Source organism: Numida meleagris, chromosome 2 (genome assembly GCF_002078875.1).
Source record: "Numida meleagris isolate 19003 breed g44 Domestic line chromosome 2, NumMel1.0, whole genome shotgun sequence".
Taxonomy (NCBI): domain Eukaryota; kingdom Metazoa; phylum Chordata; class Aves; order Galliformes; family Numididae; genus Numida; species Numida meleagris.
In genome coordinates, this window is record NC_034410.1 from 16,118,058 (window position 1) to 16,133,402 (window position 15,345).

General features: G+C 39.6%; 1 protein-coding gene across 1 annotated transcript in view; it reads right to left on the reverse strand.

Annotated features, from left to right (window-relative positions):
* The window catches only part of GPR158 (G protein-coupled receptor 158), a 186,915-nt gene that overhangs the window by 156,833 nt on the left and 14,737 nt on the right, over positions 1-15,345 (reverse strand). The window lies entirely within an intron of this gene.

Genomic DNA, 15,345 nt, shown 5'->3' on the forward strand with positions numbered 1-15,345 from the left:
ACCTAAAATATAAGTTAGAACTAACCGATGTTACAGCTGCTTCCTAGACAGCATCCCACTGAATAAAAATGGTTCACTTACCCTGAATAAAATCAATTCAATTAGTCGTCCTCAATTTTTCTCAGTGTTTACTTATTTGATATTTAATAAAATGTCTTTTTCCACCATCTGATTTATTTAGTTAATATCCTCACCATGCTCTCTCAAATAATTACATCCTCCAGTAATAAGCTTCTCTTATTTTTCATTACACTTTTTTTTTTATAAGCTAAGAGTCCTGCTGATCTCTTTCCTTCATTACTTCTCATGCCTAAGAGCATTTTTTTAAAATCAATCTAATATTGTTGTAATTTTCAAATTCTAAGAGGAAAAAGATAACTAAACTAGGATCTTATTATTATGACCTAAAAGACTGAAACTGTGTTTTATGAAGCAACAGTATGGGCAATAGCTCATGGCTCCTCTGTAAGAATTCACTTATATGTACTGAAAAATAGGGCATAAATACTTCATTCATTTCAGACATAACTGTATAGAAACAAACACAACCCATTTTCAAAACTGCCGTCCTCACGCAACTAACTTAACAGCATGACTTTCATAGATGATAGAAGCTGACAAAGTAGTTCAACAAATGTTACCTTTGGTTATCTTTAAGTATTTTCTTTATAAGCCATTAAGAGTTCATTTTCAAGCTTCCTTTCAGCACCCATGACTGCCTAACAAACAAGAGGAAACAGATCATTCACAATTGCCCAGCCGGGTCTAATCCTATCCCACCATTGTTAATTATTAATCACTACCCTAAGAACTTGCTTTGTTACTGATAATCTGATTCATTACAAAACATTAAAAAAAAAAATCACTGGAGAACCACGTGCTTCTCCCAGCATGGCACATTTTTCCCATCATCCTATCTCTTTCCCTTGACTTGAATAGAGCCTGCTTGATTGCAAAGTCTTCAAGCCTGACTTACTTTGTGGATCATCTATTTAAACGGTAACAAACATGTCTGCGTTCTTTCTATCTGCTATGTAGGACCAACCCGTCATACATTTTTCCAAGTACAATTTTTTTTTTTGAAAAGGTTCTTAACAGTTGCCTTCAAAAGAACTAAAGCAACTCCGGTATATGGTATCAAATTGCGGAACATATCCACATTGCCATCTCTCCTGAAGAAGCTACTTTGGGGGCCGTTACAGTGCAGATCCGATTGAGTGCTGCCTCAAAATTCTGGACTATTAGATCTGAAATAGCAGTTAATGACATTTTGACAGAAACAAGAAAAAGCACTACAATTCTTTGTGAGAAAAGGCAGTAAAAACAATCCCATTTTAAGGGAGCACTGAAAAATATTCATTTGGGACTCTGTGTTGGAAATAGCTTCAGGTGTTCTGACAAAGCACCGTCCCTCCAGTATGTCATCTTTGCATTTCAGTCACAGTTTCTTGCATTCAGCCTCCTAAGATCAGTGTCAGTGCTGGTTTAAAGGAGAACCTACTTCACACAACTAGGGGGAAAAGGAAATAAAGACAGCTGATCTGAGCCCGGACTTCTCCCTTACCCTTACTTTTTCCAACTTCCTTGTTTTGGGTCGAATCTGCAATTTGTAATGTGCTTGTTTCAGCCTGTTTTTCTAAAAACCTGCTGTCTCCTGCATAAAGATGGTCTAAGGATGTTACTATTGAGGCTCCATGCTTCTGGCATCTGTTCTGAAAGAGAGCCACTTGGTTCACGTCTGTAGCTTTTCCTGTGAAAAAGCCAAACAGTCTCAGGCAAGCATCCAAAATCTCATTGTTGTTTCCCTTCTCACAGACTATTTTCAGGGAGAGAGAAATGCGACCCCTACAACGCTTCTCCCCACCAGGCTTGCAAACTTCCACAGGGTTACAAATTGTTCACTAATCTCTCCCCATAAGATGGGATGTAGCAAATACACACAAGATCGACTCTGGAATCAAACTGAAGCAGGAATGTTTCAGAAGGCATAAGGAAAATTGTCGGAGACCCCACTGAACACCTTTTTCCGATTTTCACTACTGAGTCCAGCTTAACAAGAATTAGGCTGATAACTGTCTAACTGACCACAGTTAGGAAACAAGTCTGATAAAGATGCATGAAGAAAAAAAGAAGTGTATTATACCTCTATTTTTGTTCTGCTGTGTTAAGAGCAAGTCTTCACAGATGCGAGCAGAACTGGTTCAAAATAGACACAAGCTGCTGCTGCAGTGAGGCAGGTGCAGCTATTTCTGCATATGCACCTCCCACAGGAGATTCACATCACTGATAAAAAGTTGTTTTTCTTTTTCATGCGCATCAGTCAAGCTGTTATTGGTAAAAACTTCACAAATGTAACTGACTGAAACTAAAGCAGAAAGTTCACTACTAATAGGGTTAGACTAGAAAATCGCACTGCACTGTTGTATAATTGTCTAGGTTTGAAAGACTCAGCTAATTTAGTTTACTGAAGACATCAAAGAGGAGGAGGCAATTTACTATACTTCAAAAAACCCAGCAATTGAAATAGTAACAGGATCAAAGGTACACACAATTAAATGATTCAGCACTTCTATAACTTTATAGGATGTATTTTCAAACCAAAGGGGAGTATTAGATAATATAATCTGACCAACTACGTAGCACAGACCACAGTGCTTCAAATGAGACATCTCTGTTGTGAGCCCAGGAGCACTGGAAGGACTAGCAGAGATCTTCCAGGAAGGTTCAGCCTCTGTAAGCCAGATAGCAGGCAGATGGGACTGCACTTGGATTTGGTTTTCCTGCTGAGCAGTGCAATCATCACCACTCTACAATGCATCTGCACTGATGGCCATAAGGGCAAAAGAAACTAAGGTGTAGCTGCCTCCTGGGCTTTGCTGCCCCAACTGAAACATTTGCACAACCACCCCATAGATTTACTGGAGGTACTAAAAAGCAAGAGAACAGAATTAATAGAAGAGATTAGAAGTATAGCTAGAGGGAAAAGCATGAAATTCTGAAGTATTTCACTGGACTGTCTATACATACAGGAGCAAAGCAAAGCCAGAGTTAAGGCAAGGAGCTGCATGCAGATAGCTTTATCTGTCCATACCTGCATGCTTCCCAAGAGCAGGAATACAACCTAGAACACTAGTGACTGCCATTTTAATTAAGACTGCAGACTTGAGTATGAATTCATACCATTGTTTAGAGTTTGTTTTTTTTTTTCAAAAGGTGAACTTGGTGTGGGATTTACAAGCCAGGGTAAAGGGGTAATAAAGGTAGAGGGTCTGACTGAAGCAATGTTATAATTAGGACAAGAGGCAAAAATAACCAGTGACATCCAAGAAGACCACACAGCCTCAGGGTCCCATTGTACTATGCACTGGGCAGTCGTGATTTCACTTCCAGTCAAATTTCCAATGAAAAAATACTTAAAAACGTCACTACAGTGGTGGCTATCAGTGCAAAGATACAATTTCAAAAGTAAGAGGAAACGTCAGTAGTAAATGATTATTTTATCTCAGAACAGAGAAGATTCCTCCTTTCCAAAAGAGGAAGCCAAAAAGAAAGACTTATTTTGAACTGCACAGAGGTTCCAGAAGAAAGACTGAGTATCTGCCAGAAACTGACCTGACCTCAACTGTTTGAATCACATCCACAGAGCTTTCTTGCACTGATGGTTAAATAGAACACAATCAGTAGTATCTGAAAAGGTGATAAAGGGAGATTGACCCACTGAATGGTGAGTTGAGCAGCTGCTACAGCAATAGAGAAAAGCATTTCCTATTTGCTTTCATCCTTCCTCCAAGATCTAAAATGCCTCACTAGAGGATGCTCCCCCCCCAAAAAACCAACCAAACAAAAAGCCCTGAGCTCTGCCACAGAACAAGGCACCACAGGTTCAGTGCAACAGGTCAGCAGCTCTGCTCATCCTCACAATAATCACAGATTATTATTTCTGTTCTTCAGGATTAAACAAGGATTAAAATCCTATTAACGAAAACTGTCTTTATACTGCAAACTGAAATAATCACTTCTAATGTAAAACTATTATTACAAAAATCGTAGTTATTAATTCAGAGGCTTCATGGCTCTATAAACATACACATACAACCCCAGAATTATTTGAGACTTAAAGTAAGAAATAACAGGAAAAAGTCCCAAGGACTGTTCTTGTAAAAGTTTATGACTTTTAAGGGAACTAAAAGGAGTGGAAAAAGAGCATAAGGGAGGATAGATGTTCTCACGTATTTGCAACAGACAAGTGAATCCATTTCACTGTAAAAATTAACTTCAACAGTGTCGTATCTTGTTACTCTTGCTACGGTATCTATTCAGCTGCTGTACAGATTTATTCTTTTCAAGTTCTCTTCTTTCACCACTTTCTTCTCTGGAAGTTGAGGCTTGTAGCTCTAGTTTAAGGGGAACCGTCTGTGGCCACAGCATCCCACTGACACGCATGGGGTGCTTCACATACACCCTAACTTCTCTTTATTTCATTCATCTATGGAACTCATTTCTTATGCAACGTTTTATATTCACACACACTTATGTGAAATTAATTCAGGAGCTACAGAAAATTCAGTGAAAAGTTGATTTCAAAGTCAGTGCATGAACTATTCTGGGTGTCCCAACAGTTTCGCCATCTTACATCATGACAACAAAAATACATAAAAATGGGGAACATGCTCTAAAACGTGGTGCAATACAATACAAAGATGCAAAACAGGGCTCCTTGTAATCACGTAGCCAAAAATATATATATTTTTAAGTTACACTGGCAAAAGAAATGACTTAACCACATCATTTTTGTTGAGCAATGATAGAAAGCTAGAATAATCCACTGATACAGTATTACAGGCAACTCAATCACCTCTCCAAAGGGAAACATCTCCAAAATATGCATTAAACCTGTAAAAATAATTCCTTTTTATGTGGAAAAGTAATCTTTCATTAAAATTGCTTTCCACAACTACAGACTGTAGCAATAAGGAGGTCCCTTAGAAAGCAATTATCATTATGGAATCCTATCCTATAGGAAAACCCAAACTTTAGAATTCAAGTTCACTCCAGTACAAGGGAAAAACACCAGTCTTGGAGTTTCTCACATAAATATTCTGGAAGATTCATATTGAGACAGTTGAAGCATTTTATTTAGGCATTTATTTCAAGCAAGTGTCCTTTTAGCTATCCACAGAAGAATTCAGTGTAGTTGAACTGCCAAGAAATGCCTCCTTTAGGTACTATGATGTGATACTCACTTTGAAGATCTCTGGAACAACATGAATTCAGGAATTTATGCTTGACAGGGCAACTGTTCATGCAATTGCATGCACAATAGGGTCCTGGCCTACAGCTGCCACTCTTAGCCAGTACTGGTGTAATACCAACTTAGACACAGTCACAACATTTCACTTCAGTCAGAAACACACATGATTTCTCAAAGTACAGACTTTACCAAGCAAGCTATACTGAAAATTTTATTTATCTGAAATTCTATGGAGTTTAATAAATGCTATACAGTTCAGATTCTGGAAAATATGATGATAAACATCAGGGTAAGTTAATTTATCACATCTTTAAAATCAGTTTGTGCTATGCTTTGTACATTAAGAAATATAAACATGTATGCTTTTACAGGGCATTATAAGACAAGTTCTGGAGCATCTCTTATTTGACTTCCTTTCCTTAGAGTAGACAAGCTGTTTTGTCTATGCTGAAAAATACAACTATACAACAACTATACAATAGGACCGGGGGGATAGCCTCAAGTTGCACCAGGGGAGATTCAGGTTGGATGTTAGGAAATGCCTCTTCGAGAGAGAGTGGTCAGGCGCTGGAACGGGCTGCCCAGGGAGGTGGTGGAGTCACTGTCCCTGGAGGTGTTCAAGAAATGTTTAGATGTTGTAGTGAGGGACATGGTTTAGTGGGAAATATTGGAGACAGGTGGATGGTTGGACTGGATGATCTTGGAGGTCTTTTCCAACCTTGGTGATTCTATGATTAGATAGATATGATTAGTGATAGAATTGGCCAGATGGGCTTTTAAACCTTTCAAGAGGAAAAAAAGGGTACATTTTTTGGTGGGGCTCTGACAGGTTGATGGGTTTCTAGACTTACACAACATGCTATCACCAAGATTGTATCCATCAGGATACAACAGGATCTTCTTAAAATGAGAAAGTAAAAGTCTTTGCATTTCAACGTGTAGCCAATGCCTCCTGCCCTGTCACTGAAGAGCCCGGCTCCACTCACCTCTCCCGCAGACACCTGTGCACATGAATGAGGTTTCCTCTGATATTCACATAACACACACCCCAAGCCCTTACACATCTCTAAGGCCCTTCACTGGACTCTCTCCAGTACGTCCAGGACTCTCTTACACCGGGGAGGGCAGAGCTGGACCCAGCACTCCAGATGAAGCCTCACCAGTGCTGAAAGGAAGGGCCACCCCCCTCCACTTGCTGGCACCACTCTTCCTGTCACAGGTGAGTAGCTGTCAACTATCTGCCACAAGTGCACATTGCCATCTCTTGGCTATCTTGGTGTCCACTAGAACCTCTCAGACCGTAGCTTTATTTTCCAGTGTAGGAGTAAGACCATAACTGTTTTGGATGAAAGTTACAGAGCTGCATCTAAATTAGAACACAGTTGTACCACTCCTTGAATATTACTGTCTCACCAACCACATCTGGAGATGAAAAAATTAAGAGAGTGATTAGACGGCATTGGTGGGGAAAAAAGGCAACTGCTATACTCTGACAGAGTAGTACTCCTTCAGCAAACTGCACTGCCTATTTCATGTAAGTAAATAGAATTTTATTTCCCTGTGAATAACAGTTGTGGTAGATCTAGAGAAAGTTTTACAGCAGAGGAATTCTAATCCTGCCACGAGCAGAAAACAAGGCAGTATTAGAAATAAGAGACTGGCTCATTTGTCTCTACAGTAGTATCTACTTCTCCTCACCATCTCTTCTAAGTAAAGGAAGAATCAAAGACAGTAAATATTTATCTTCAACAGTTTATATGCATACAAAGTTGAGAAGCTTTTTCTTTCACTACTTACTGTAGAAAGAAGAATAAAACTCTTCCAAAGAATGAGCAGTAATAAGATGAAGATATTACAGTAATAGATTATAAACTAGTCAGAGCAAAAAAGAAATATTTCAAAAAAATAAAGATTAAAAATCAAATACTCTGCGCTGCTCTGTTAGGACCAGCGCTTAACATACTCATGATCTGAAATAAGATGGGATGGCAAAGCAATGAAGAGGAACGAAAGGAAAAAAAAAGCAAAATTAAGTAGATTGGTAAAGACTGTGCAAAATTTCTAGGAGAAAAAACCCTGCTCAGTGAATGGATGACCTGATAGCTATCAATTTGCAGTACTGGAAAACACAAACAAGGACAAATCTCATGGACAAAAGCATAGGCAAATAAAAAAAGAAAACAATAGTTCTTTATTTGCAAAAAGACACTAAGGAAAAAAAATCACCTTCTAGCAGAAGTCACCAACAAAAGTGATGGCATTTCAATATCCAAAGCTATAAAACTGTACTCCAAAAATAAAACAAAATGAGCTTCCATTAAAGCTATTGCTATGGCTCAGTACATTGCTTTGAATATGAAGATTCAGCAGCTATTCTCTTTAGTTTTCATCTTGGGATCTTTAATATGTTTTCAATCTAATTTTAATTTGTTATAGGAAAAAAAGGAATGAACTTTCTCCTCAAGGCTAAATTAAACTTGTCTCTTGTGCAGGTAACTTGCGGTATAAAAAAAAGCAGGAAAAACAGTTGGTACATTTAATAAAAGCTTTAAGATAAGGCAGACAATCTTTTTCCATTGGTTTAGTCAGAGCATTACATACTCCTTCTCAAGTCTATCTTTTTCTTCCCCAACAGAAATAACTCACTGTAGAATACTTGCATAAGCTGAACTTTTGTATTTTCACAACTGAAATGCCTTCTACAGGCCTATATGGCTTGTGTAAACTGAGTACACAAATCATGAACAGAGCTTTCATGGTTCACCTATAGTTGGCAACCTCTGCAACAAGAACTGCAGCAATAGTGTATTTAACTAAAGAAGCTGGGTGGTTTATTCTTTTTTGGCCAGAGCACTATGAGAAATACAGATCACTAAGTACATTGTGAACCCGTTCAGACACAGGTTTAAGAAAATATCAGGATGTTTACTTATCCTGGAGGCATCTGAAGTGTGGAGTGGTTACAGCGTCATGCACCCCAAAATCTCCCTCTGAAGATAACCCAGACTAGACCCCGGCTTGAGAACATGACGACTCTCTTTCAGCTCACTTACTTGACACAGCTTTCTGTAGAAACCAAACTGGAGAGAGTAACTTGCACACCTGGAAATCACATGTCAATTTCAGTCAGGATGCCCATCAGTTAAAGAACACTTGCCTGTCTCCAAGCTGTAAAATGATAGGTAATAATCTCACAAGATATGGGAGTACTTGCATGTCCACCAAGACACGCATATCGAATTCCACATACGAGGGATCAGATGTGCTGATACCAAAATAACATGTATTTATCTAACTGTGCTTAATAGTCAGATATTTTTCAGATATTGCACAGTCTTCCAAACGTACTGGTAACAAATGAAATCCCTGAATGAAGTTCTGCTTTGTTTATGCCTAGATTTAACAAAGCTGCTGTCAACTTTGCATCTGGGAAAGGTAATTCACAGACACCTTTCCAAAAGAGAATAGCCCAGCCTGGCTGCTGTCCCAAGGCTCCTTTCTGTAATGCTTACTGTGGCTACGGATAGACTTGAACTTGCTGGGACAAGAAGCTGAAGGCCAGTTTCTCAGTCTGTCTCCAAGGAAGAGCTATTTTCTGTGCCCACTCTCCCTCTGCACCTCTGCAACTTTCCCTTTGCTCCTGCCAGGAATGTTTTGTGGTCACCTTCTCAGCTAACTAGACGTCTGGGCCTTTATCTCTTTCCTTCACAAACAAAAAGGGAAAACTTATTTCCTCATCTTACTTCTGCTGTTACACAGCCTTTTCCACACTGGATCAGATTTTCTCTTCAAAGCACATCTACAAAACCAGAGCTAATATCTGTAATTTGAGGGTCAGGAGAGCAGAACAGTCCTATCCCCAATCCCTTGAACCACCTGATCTTATAGAACTGCACCTTCCCATAGGGTCTGGTGTTTTGATTGTTTGTTTGTGTTTTTTTTTGTGGTGATTTCCCACACCCCCAAAGTTCAATTATTTCACTTTAAGGAGAAAAAATTCACAAAGAAAACAGGAGAAACAAAGACTAAAGGATCCTAAATGCTAGCTACTGTTCCATCCCCAGAACGAAGCTGTAATCCTTTTTTTCCATAATTTTGTTTTTGTCACTTAATTACCATATCCACATGAAACAGGACAAGCATCTGTTGTCCAGACCTCTGTGAGAGCATGTCAAGGTTCTGCAAATCAAGCAAGGGCAACTTCTTTTTGCTTTACTTCTAAGAACAGCACATCTTATCCTACAAGGACTTGATTCCCAGTTCAGCTCGTCAGCACTGCCCAATATTACAATGTCACATCCAGCAGAGGAAGATCTGAAAAATGTTGCAACAGATCTGGAAAAACTACCAGTAATTGATACCATTCGTGGTCGCCTATCAACTGCAACAGGAAATGTGTAACTGTGTTGTTTTTTTTTTGTCAGACAGCATCACTCAACCAGTCACATACAGTTTTTTCCCACTTTTTAACTCTGAGGAAAAGGAAAGCAATAGCAAACAGAACCAATGTGGATGAATTTAAATGCTCAAGCTAACACTAAGATGAAAGTCAGCATTACAAAAGCTTTCTTTAGAAGAAAATGCTCAAAATAGACTGGATTGATGGGCCAAGGCAAACCGTATGAGTTTCAGTAGGGCCAAGTGTCAGGTCCTGCACTTTGGTCACAACAACCCCAGGCAACCCTGCAGGCCTGGGGAGGAGTGGCTGGAAAGCTGCCTGACAGAAAGGGACCTTGGTGTGCTGATGGACAGTCGGCTGAATATGAGCCAGCAGCGTGCCCAGGTCGCCAAGAAGGCCAATGTCATCCTGGCTTGTATCAGGAATGGTGTGGTGAGCAGGACTAGGGAAGTCATCCTGCCCCTGTACTCGGCATTGGTGAGGCCCCACCTCGAGTACTGCGTTCAGTTTTGGGCGCCTCAGTACAGAAAGGACATTGAGGCACTGGAGCCGGTCCAAAGAATGGCAACAAGGCTGGTGAAGGGCTTGGAGAATATGCCTTATGGGGAGAGACTAAAGGAACTGAGGCTGTTTAGTCCGGGGAAGAGGAGACTGAGGGGAGACCTCATTGCTCTCTTCAAATACCTGGAAAGCAATTGCAGTGAGAGCAGGGCTGGTCTCTTCTCTCTGGTGACAGGACAAAGGGAAATGGCCTCAAGTTGTGCCAGGGGAGGTTTAGGTTGGATATCAGGAAAATCTTCTTTCCAGAAAGGGTTGTTAAGCACTGGAACAGGCTCCCCAGGGAGGTGGTTGAGTCACCATCCCTGAATGTGTTTAAAAACCATTTGGATGTGATGCTCGGGGACATGATTTAGTGGTGGGTTGTTAGAGTTAGGGTAGTATGGTTAGGTTGCGGTTGGACTTGATGATCTTGAAGGTCTTTTCCAGCCTGAGCAATTCTATGATTCTATGAAAACTGAGATTGACTCCTGTAAACAGAATAATTTTAGGGATTTTTTTTTTTTGGAAAGGCTAAGATAGCCGTAGCTAAGCAACCTGTCTGCTCTTTATACTGGAAGTTGGTTTTCATAGCACCTTATTTATCACTGAAAGCTCTGACAAATGTCTACCTTATTTAGCATAATCATAGCTGGAGGAATACCAGATTAGGTCTGCTACACTGTTGTGAAGGGACCTTTCCCATGAACATACCTGATGCAAAGTTATTTTAAAAATAGTATCTTAAATGTTCTTGTGTCTACAGCATGCTCTTCAAATACACTGAGATGTGTGAGCAGTCAGCAGACTGGCAGAACACATAACCTCCCTGCTTTTGGATCCAGAACCGTTGGTTTTTTGTGGTTTTTTTCCCCTCCTTTATCTGTATATTAAATAGAACTGTTCACCTTCCTATCTTGTATTTCTTTCCCTTTCAGCCTAGGATTTGATTTAGTAATTGTATTCTACCACTAAAGATCTTGCTTTCTTCCACAGGGAAATATACCCTTACTTATGTTCTCTGCTCTGATTTGGGTACATCTCTTTGCTATAACTTGAATACAATCTGTAGTTCTAAGGATGATTACTTACATACTAAAAATTAACTGTATTTTGTAAACCGCTCACTGTAAGATTGTATTACCAACACACAGCTTTATTTTCAAGTTGTTCTCATTCTGACTGCATTTTTCCTAATGGACAGGACAAAGTATATGCAAATAGTAAGGAAAAAGTGACACTGGACATGACCCACCAGGCTATGACAGGATGCTAACATCCCATCATGCCTCCCCTCCCACAGAGTAGGTGTATTAAATAGCCTTCTCTGTTTGCTAGGGCACCAGAAAGCATCTGTTTGAGAAACATGGAAAACACTGGTTTTCCTCTCCCACTACAGTCCCCATTACACTTTTAATCAGACACTCCTCTCCCCAGTCTTCCCCATCCTTTTCAGTTGGTTGACTGTAATACTATGTTCACTATAATAAAGTGCAATAGGCCCCAGTTTTTACACTGGCTAAAGAGGAAAAAACTAACTACTGCTCATCTGTTTCCTTTCTCAATTGGCTGTGCATTTATGTAGAATAAATACACACGCAGTAGGCCTATGCATCTTCCTACAAACACGGATATACACAGACAGCAACACAGCCTTTTTGTTTACTCTGCCTCTCTCATTTCCTCTAGATATTTTTGCACGCTGTCATTTGTGGAATACTGTTGAAACCCAAAGGGATGTCAGCTGAGCCTGCCTCACAGTGCAAGCTGTTGGCAGTCTCATTAAGGATGGGGGAACAGTGTGGAAGCCACTGCAGTTTTCAGACTGATGCTGCTGGCTGGGAGTGTTCAGCCAAGCTCGATGTGCTACGCTAGCTGATTTCTTCAGACATTTCCCTGCCTTAATTTTATTGTCAGTGTCTCAACAAGGACTCTAAAGTCATTACTTAAAGCACCAGTAGTTGCTGCCAACATTTATGGGGAAATAATTTAATATGTTAAAAGTAAAAATCTTAAAATGTTTCAAACACTAAAATGCATGCTTTCTCACCCCTACAGCCATCCTTACCTGTACAATGAAATCACTTTGTTATCAGGAAGCTATCTTGTTTTTCCCCTGTTAATTTCAGGATTATCAGCAGCATTTTGTTCTCTGCCCAACTCATTTTGATTATTTCTAGTCCTGTATTACACACCTCACTCACTGCAGCCCCACAGAACCCAAATTACCTGTAGATTTTTTTCAGGGAAGCTGTTCCCAGAAACACACCTCAAGGTAGAGGGCAGAAAGAATGTAGCTATTTGCACTTCACCATGAGCTGTTCTTTCTTACCCTCAGACCAGGGCAGAGCACCTGGCCACAGTCCTCTTCCTTTCTGGCTAATATAGTTAGAAAACTCAAGTGGACTTTTATCACTTCTAGAGTTCGGCATCACCAAGCAAAGCCTCACCTACCTGCCTGATCACACAGGGGAGTTTCCAGTCTCAGCACTGGAAGACCACTGGTTTAATTCAACTCCCAGCACATTTACATTCATCATAACACATCTCCCTCCTCAACTCACTTTTGTTTCTAAGAAACATTTTTCTTACTCTGTGCTGTCCTGGAGCATTATCTGAAGCACCTAGTAGATTTTAGCCACTACAATAACAAATATAAGGCAGAATAAAGAGGCTTTTTCGTAACCTGCAAGTTTTCTCCTTTTGTTCATTCCGTAAGTCACCCCTTTTCCCTTCCCTACATGTTTATAGTTTCAGACAGCAAAGAGCAGATTTGTGTCTCTGAAAAACTAAGCTTTCTGCCTTAGATTTAATGACACTGACATTAAATGGAACAGGTACCCTGGCAGTGCAGCAAACACTTTCAGCAACAAATGGCAATTTCACTGTGGCAAGGGCTTATCAAAGAGTCTGTGGAAAGACAATGAAGCTCCGAATGCTCAAGTCATTCAATAAAACTGAAGAGCAGAAGCAAGGTCTAGCAAACTTAAGTCTCTGCTCCCTTCCTTAATCTGCTTGAGACTGACTTTGTAACTAAGGACAAATCATTCTGACACCAGCAGGTATTTCTGCATTTTTCCTCGAAGGAGATAAAATAAAGGATAGGGAACAACATTTTTTTGTTTTTTTTTGTTTTTTTTTTTTTTAAGTCAAGCTGAGTGGAAAGCATTACTACACAATCATGTGATATACCCTTATTCCAGTGTAGATTTGTAAATAAAAAAGTCCCCTCCCAAAGTGGTGACCACAGAGGAAAAGGAGAAAGATTCTTCACAGGTTGTTCCTAGCAACTCCCTATCCCCAGGGTCACTGAGGCCTTCTCTTCAGACACAGTAAGGAGAAGTACTTCCTGCTAGCAAGCTACATTTTGGGAGATGTTAGTATTACCTTCTGTTAGTCATGAAACCCTTGCTGATTTAGCACTAATATAAGAACAGATAAGAAGGTTCTGTTTTACAGATAAATTGAAAAGCCATTTATGCAGTAGCATTCTTTTCTTCATCCATGTTATTAACACCTTAAGCTGTGAACATTAGCCCACCTCACATATACAGCATCACTCATTAAAGAATTCCTGTTCTCACAAGTAGCACTGCATATCTCTACTTTGGTAGACAAAGGAGGGATGTGAGTTTTAAACTAAGATCTCTGCATTTAAGTATCTACATTTAGGTGTCGCTACATGTCTAAGTGGTGTTACTATAACAAGATCTAGGTGGTAAAATTGGTGAAGCCTGTTGGAACAGCTGAAGACACACATTTCTTGCACAGAAGAAGCAGAATTTTTGCCTGAGAACATATATTTCATTTCCTTTTTGCATCACAGGAACTCATTACTGGACTGCAGCACTGCAGTAAGGTTACTAAAACAAAGAACATGCATCATTCCAGTATGAAAAAACAAAACATCCCTTGTAATTTCAGCCCAAAAACCAAGCATGAAGAACTGATCTGTAATGTACATTTTGCATTTTATGTTTAAAAAGTTGTTTCCTAGCTGCCTTAGGAAACATCAACCATGCTCTCAGCAGGAGAATGAAGCTCAGAATTTAGAGAACCCAGCCCTGCATTAAAGCTGATGGGACGCCATCTCTCTCTCATGGTCCATGCCACCCACATGAGTTTCTAACGCACAGTAAGCTCAAATCACAGAAGCAACCTGGACACTAACCTTCCATAATCCTGAAGGTCATCTTTAGATGAATATCCTTCGCACTCAGTTCCCTACATTACACTCCACTTCTCACATGCGGTAATGAGAAAAAGATGCATTTCCCCTGCTTCTCCATCAAATTATTTCACAGGGAATAGCTTTTTGTATTCTTCTCTCAGGACATATACTTAAAGACTTAGATTTTGAAGAGAAATGTAATTTTGAAATTACCTCCAGTATGGTTTTACTCAGATTCTGTTTTGCTTAATATTAAGAACACAGATCACGATTCAGAACCCATTACAGTAAACAACAGGCTTTGAACCAGTTCAAAGGGGCGACAGAACTGGCTGTTGATCCTTCTTCATTATCTCCATTTTCCTTGTGTGTTCTTCTCTAACCCTAACTGCCACACATGCAACCCACCCCAATTTTCTTCTTAGTTGAAGGAAGAAATACAGCTTAACCATCCCAACCCTCAGCTGACATCTCTATTCATAAGACATTAGGAAAAGGTGGAGCACTTGTCAAAATATGTAGTTACATTCAGGAAAGTAGCATACATTAAAAAGCAAGGCTTACCAAGGTATCACAGGAAATGGTATTTACTTCTAGGAAGAAATATGCGATATGGAAGAAGCATTCCCTTGAATATACAATATTTACAATAATTCTGAGTTTTTCATGCTCAGGTAAGGTTAATGGATGAATTCCTCAAAAGGAACTCTTTTCCTAAATTCAGGTTTGGTTTTGATAAAGGAGCATTTTATGACCAATTAGGTAAACAACTCCTAGCTTCTGGTAGAAGACTTCCAACTTTGCCTGTATTTTAATTGAACTTCCTGAAAATGCAGAAATACATGAGGTACATGTATCTCATAGATAGCAAATGGACACCTCTGAAAACAACATTACATGTAATAATCAAATAAAGTCACTGCATGTATTTTGTTTTAAAATTTCCTTGAATACAAAGATCATATGTCAATCATATGATACACTGAT